The sequence below is a fragment of the Sinocyclocheilus anshuiensis genome, unplaced genomic scaffold (genome assembly GCF_001515605.1).
Source record: "Sinocyclocheilus anshuiensis isolate Anshui unplaced genomic scaffold, SAMN03320099.WGS_v1.1 scaffold62, whole genome shotgun sequence".
NCBI lineage: Eukaryota > Metazoa > Chordata > Actinopteri > Cypriniformes > Cyprinidae > Sinocyclocheilus > Sinocyclocheilus anshuiensis.
In genome coordinates this window covers 24173-31215 of record NW_015544180.1, presented here as the reverse complement: position 1 = coordinate 31215, position 7043 = coordinate 24173, and positions in this window count along the sequence as shown.

Genomic DNA, 7043 nt, shown 5'->3' with positions numbered 1-7043 from the left:
GTCTGAATGACCTCCTCTCCTAGGTTCACGAAACAGTCGTCCATAAAATGCATTGCTGTTCTGTTGTAAGTAAAAGATTCCTAAATGCATCTACTTTCGGAAGGACAAAAAAAGTGCTTTTGCTTTCGCCGCGAAACACACAGCGTCTCCCTGTGTATTAGATTTTTTTTTCTTTGAAATATCTTAATATATTAATGTTAAAATAAAATATTTTATTTTTTCATTTTTATTATCTTAAGTTGTTAAAAACTCCAGATTTTTTATCATAACATTTATATTTAAGTGTATTGTATTTATAACATTTTATTTTGTCATTAATTATTTTGTATTTTTATCATTTTGTATTGTCTTAAGTTGTCCAAGTTGTTAAAAATGTTATTTTTCTTAATAAAAGCTGTATGTATGGATTGCCATTTTGTTGTCTATTAGACATATATATGTAGTCGTTTAATAGCTGTCTAATTGATGACTAGTCTATAAATGGGCTATGATTAGACGTCTATTAGATTTTCACTGACAGCCCAAATTTAGCCTCGTTTTAAGCCTAGACGTCTAGGCTATATTTAGACGTCTAATAGACGTCTTTTAAACGCAAAATTGCTTGTTGTGTATTCAGTGTGTAAAGACAGATTAACAGCATTTGCATGCAATATATCATCGCTGCTGTAATCCTGGATGAATTTGCAGAATGCGTTAATAAACACAGCTCACTGGTTTGAATGGGACATTTCAAGTCTAACTCACCCAAAATTCTGCTCGACCAAGATAACAGGCGCATTTCAACCAGATTTTTATAGGACGACGACCTGACATAATTATTATGAAAGCAGTAATGTTATGTCAAGTCATTGTTGAATTTCACTTTGCATAAAGCTCAACACGTGTGGTTAGACGATTAAAGTGAAAACGAAAGCGTTCTCACCAACGTCCATCACATGACCACGCTCCGGTGCGCGCAGGCGGCGAAGCTCGAGATCACCGGGTGCCGGTGTTGTGCCGAATTCTGCACCCCTGCCAGATTATGCACCCCCTCGTTGAAGTCGCTACCTGATTGCCTAATCCCAACCCCACCCCTAATCCTAACCCCTCCCCCACATCTACTCCTAAACCTACCAATACTAGGGGGTGCATAATCTGGCAGGGTGCAAATTTCGGCACTGCACCTGTTCCTGCGCGTGCTTTAGTCTCATCACAGAATGACGGCGGCGGGACGCTCCTGGTGAACCTCTCTTTAGCAGTGGACCTTACCGGGATCGCTCAACCTATGGGTTCTTTCAGATTTTGATTTGATCTTTGATTGCATCCGAAAATGTACTTTAGAGTATAATTTTGGACGTAATTTACCCAATGTATGAATATCTTTCCCAGACGCAGGAGAAACAACTTCCCATTGTTCATTATGCTGCACATTCATGAACGCGATCCAATCTAAACCGGGAGAAAAATAAAACTAATTCATGTGTTTAATCGAGGGAGTTCACGCGCGTTTTTGCAGAAATGGCCCCGTGGATTTGATCTTTATGACCGAGCACAGCAGCGCAACAGGACGCAGTTCATCGCATCTGCTTCATTACTATATTGGGTAGCCTATTTAACGCTTCACTGCTGTTATGATGCGCCGTTAGTGAAACTGAAGCTGCTCAGGTGAGAAGCATCGGCATCTCCGCTCCCTGTCACCTGAGATGGCCATCAACATCACCGGCTCCATGCGTGTAAGTTTAGACCATCTGTCGCCGTGAATCAGCCGCGATGCTCTAATGTACTTCACATAATCTATTCTTTATTAGTGTGTGTGTGTGTGTGTGTCTGTGCGCGTGCAGGGTGCGAATTACGGGGGGTTGGGGGTGGGTCTGACCCCCCTAAAGAAGGCTTTAAACCCCCCTGATGGACGTCAAAACTACATTCTAAAAAATGCTGGGTTAAATATAAGATTAAAAAGGGACAAACCCAGCAATTGGGTTGTTTTGACCCAGTGGTTGGGTTTTTTTGACCCCAACCGCTGGGTCAAAACAACCCAACCGCTGGGTCAAAACAACCCAATAGCTGGGTTTGTCCCTTTTTAATCTTATATTTAACCCAGCATTTTTTAGAGTGTAGATGTAGGGGGGGTCAGATAGAAAGAAGGCTAACCTACGCATAATATGGAAATTTACTTGTAAATATTAATATGCACTTCTATAGCCCTAACTGATTTTAAAAATATAATTTTGGCAGCCCATAAAATGGGTCGTATTGACATTACCTGAGCGGTTGAAGAATACGCTACAGCGCTCATTCAAAGACGTGTGTTAATTGCTTGGACGGAGCAAGAACACCTAATGCATTCAGTTGAGTGATAAAGTTTACCCTCTTCAACTTAATGCTGCTGAACTGAATTTACGGAGCAAACTATTTTCTAAAATAACCATAACATTAACAGCACCGCTGAAATACAAGCGCACGGTTCTGTCAGTCAGATGCGTGTGAAAGCTGCATGTGTTACTATAAACTGTGCTTTCTTTCAAAATCATCATTGGCTGGTAGAAAGACAAAAACAAGTTACATAAAAGTTTTTACCTATAACTGAAGATAAGGTAAAAGTGTGAATAATTACATTTTAGACACATTGTCAGTAATTTCACCAACGAAAATAAAGCCCTAGGAGAACTGTTGTGCGTCTCAGATCAACACACAGCGGTGTTTCATTAATGAATCCACGTTTTTAAATGAATCGAGTGAATCAATGATTCAGTGAACCATTCATAAAGGCAGTCACTTGCTTCGTTTCTGAATGAATCAGCCATTTGAACTAATCGATTGAATGAATGATTGAATGACTCACTTAAGACAGGGATTTGCCGCCACCTACTGGTGCATTTAATTTTATATTCAGAGTATCGTTTCATAACTTAATTTCATAATTTAATTTCATATTTCACTATTTATTTGTGTTTTTTTATGTTGAATTAAAATATTTCTTCCTAAAGCTACTTATATTTCAGCTACCTTCTTGTAATGTCTATTCAGTGTTTTTTTTTTCTAAATTAACACAATGATAACTATAATCTTTAATAATAACTTTATCTTTAATCGGCACGTGACGTAGGCTACGTGTTAATTAATCTCATTAATTTGAGATTCATTTGATTAATTAATCAGCACATTATGTAATAATTTTTTTTTAAATAATCACTTGACAGCCCTATTTAAAACATAAAAAAATAATATCTTAAAAGCTACTTGAATGCTTCAGTAAAATGACACTGAACAGATAGAATGAACATATTCTGCTGTCTCTTTCTTACTACCTTAGTACAGGTAGTGAAGAGTGGGTTAGTTATCGTACTTTATACACCAGGGAATATTAAGCAGTGTTGGGAAGGATACTTTGGAAATTTAATAGATTACAGATTACAAGTTACACAATTGGCAGTCACTTGCTTCGTTTCTGAATGAATCAGCCATTTGAACGAATCGATTGAATGAATGATTGAATGACTCACTTAAGACAGGGATTTGCCGCCACCTACTGGCGCTTTTAGTTTTATATTCAGAGAATCGTTTCTTTTTCAAATAATTTCATATCACTATTTCTTTGTATTTTTTATGTTGAATAAAAATATTTATTTCTAAAGCTACTTATATTTCAGCTACCTTCTTGTAATGTCTATTCAGTGTTTTTTTTTTCTAAATTAACACAATGATAACTATAATCTTTAATAATAACTTTATCTTTAATCGGCACGTGACGTAGGCTACGTGTTAATTAATCTCATTAATTTGAGATTCATTTGATTAATTAATCAGCACATTATGTAATAATTTTTTTTTAAATAATCACTTGACAGCCCTATTTAAAACATAAAAAAATAATATCTTAAAAGCTACTTGAATGCTTCAGTAAAATGACACTGAACAGATAGAATGAACATATTCTGCTGTCTCTTTCTTACTACCTTAGTACAGGTAGTGAAGAGTGGGTTAGTTATCGTACTTTATACACCAGGGAATATTAAGCAGTGTTGGGAAGGATACTTTGGAAATTTAATAGATTACAGATTACAAGTTACACAATTGAAAATGTAATAAGTAGTGTAACTATTTCAATTAATTTATTGAACTAATGTAACTTATTACATTTGATTACTTTTCTACATTTCTGACAAGTGTTTTCAACTGTTAATCATTTTGAAACATTTAAAGTAAGCAGGGTCCACCAGTAGCACTCAACACGGATTACTGTCAGACTTTCAGAATCCTTCATTACTTGAATTAAGATTATAATAATTTAATTTTAAAGCACAGCCACCACAAAATCAAACTTTAGCACTTCTTTCTACTTTGAGATTGTTCTGAGATTAAATACTGGATTTAAAATCATAACACAATATAGTTTAATAGCTATGATACTGTTTTTGCTTAGCTCCGACAGGAAGCACTGGCATCTAACAATGTCATGGAAAAAAAAAAACAGTTAATATTAAAAAATAAAGCATATGCTTAAACCCAAATAGTAAATAAAACATTTATCAAATAAGCATGTGTACTAAACTCTTAAACATTGCTGTCTCATATTTTACAGCAGTCAATTCAATTTGGGAAAGAAATCAATTAAATCTGGATGTGTGAGAAAATATTCAGATGTAACCCACTTTGTAATCTTTAACATTTTCATAAGTAACTGTTATTTAATTACACACTTTTTCTCAGTAAATGTAACAGATTACAGTTACATTTATTTCGTAATTAAATTACGTAATTCTGTTACATGTAACTAGTTACTCCCCAACACTGATATTAGGGTTGATTTATTTTGCAAGTCTAAAGCACCAAAAGACAAAACTGCAGCGCACGCTTATAATAAACAGTGTGTTGGTGTGGACGCTTATTTATCGTTCTTGTGTGAACGGATGATTTAGTGTTCTCGTGTTGGATTATAGACTGTAAATAAGAGTAAACAGAGGCAGGTGAATGTTAGGTGAACTCTCCTTTGCCCTCAGTCACCCTTCTGAGGATTTACTACAATGTTGTGATTATGTAATGAGCTCTGTGAAAATGATTTCTCTTATTTAACATTTAGACTGCAGTTTAATCTTGTTTCTGGAGTAATTTAGGATAAATTACCTAGATTTGCTCTTTTCGTAACCTTTGGTCTAGAGCAGGTTTGTCATTTGAAATGCTATGGTACACAAGGTGATAAGTGTTCAGCAGCTGTTGTGATTCCTGTAAATATAACTGTAACGATGATGGTATGCCAGCATGTCCAAAGTTTCAGGAGAATATCTCAGGAATAATTGAATTGGTTTCTCTCTGGTGGTCATCTGTTTTGCAGAAAGCTTTGAATTTAACATGTTTGATGTTGGATGGTCAGTTGTGTTCTTTATTGTGGTCATCATAGGAAAATACAGGCTTGACTATACAAGCCCCAAATATGAACCATTAGGGCAGGGGTCTCCAAACTCGGTGTCCTGCAGAGTTTTGCTTCAACTTGCCTCAACACACCTGCCTTGAAGTTTCAAGTATACCTAGTAAGACTTTGATTAGCCTAGCTGGTTCAGGTGTGTTTAAATAGGGTTGGAGCTAAACTCTGCAGGACACCGGCCCCCAGGACTGAGTTTGGAGACACTTGCATTAGGGAGTGATCAGATGAGGAAAAGGAATTATTTCTTGAAATGTACAGACATCATTAAATTTGTTATAAACATCATTTTTGTTATACTTAAGGTCATTTATATGCTGCTGCACTCTGTATGAAATAAACCAAGGACAATAGACCACATTTATTAATGTTTTATATTGATGTTCTTGTTTATAGGGGCATAAGCTTTGTTGTTGCTGTTGAATAAAATGGCCTTTAGAATGAGAATTACAATGCTTTATATAATGGTAATAATTGGTTGACCATAAAAAAGGTATACAAATCTCACAGATGCACATTGAAGTAGGAACCCAAGTAGTGTAGGACTCTTACTGCTATATGCAATAGAAAATCAGGGCTCTCTGTAGCATTGATGTTTCAGCTTCATCCAGGGAAGAATTAAAAATTAAACAGCTTTTCTGAGCCCATCTTCCTGTGCCGTAGACGAGAAACTGAATCAGCTGGCTGGCTTAGCTGTTCTCTTTTAATACGGTATGTAGGTTTTAGAGTAGTTTTTAACGTTTCAGCACAAAAGGTAAACTGATCTGATGGTCAGAGGTAGAAAACATACTTAATTCAAGATGATTGCAAATGCATTTAGCTATACTAGCGCCTTGTTATTTTGTCATGGTTGCATTCTGAGTGCAATTTGAAATGCAGGCTCATGTATCTTTTAAGTGTTACCACAAGAGGCGCTATAGCGAGCAATAGCTTAATCTCCTGTTGTGTTGAAAATCTGGTGACAAATTAACCTCCATTGGATTCCATGCAATTTGCCAAAAATCGACGCTATGAGAAAAAGTAAAGATTTGTATAAAAACAGAGTAAAATATGAGACATTTTGAACTCTTACACCCTTCGTGTGAGGTGTTAAAATTAGATACACAGACACGAAATAAAAACGTGTGCTTGATGTTTTTATTGACTACTTGTAGAGATTATTTGCAAACAATTAGCTGAAAATAACTCCAGCTAAGCATAAATAGTATCTAACTGTCACGGGTTGCTACTGTGAGGAGCACGGAGCGAGGAACGAGGAGACCAGGAGTACAAAACAAATGAGTTTAATTCTATTTTTCAGGGAATCACACGTAGCACAAGGAGTTGACAAACACAATTCCAGACAAAGAGACTCAGAACAGGCTAGAACTAAATAGGGCAGATAACGAGGGGCAGACAGGTGAGGAGGATAACTAATAATGAGACACATCTGGAACAAATCAAACTACATTGGGACAGGAACAGGAAGGACCAAATAAGGACAACAGGAACTAAACAGGAACATACACATGACAGATCGCCCCCCTCCCGGACGACGCGTCCCGCGCCGTAACAGTACCATCAGGGAGGGGGGGCGGGCGCCTCCAGGGCGGATCAGGGAACCATGGCGGAGCAGGGGACTCAGGAGGCCATGGCGGATCCTCCG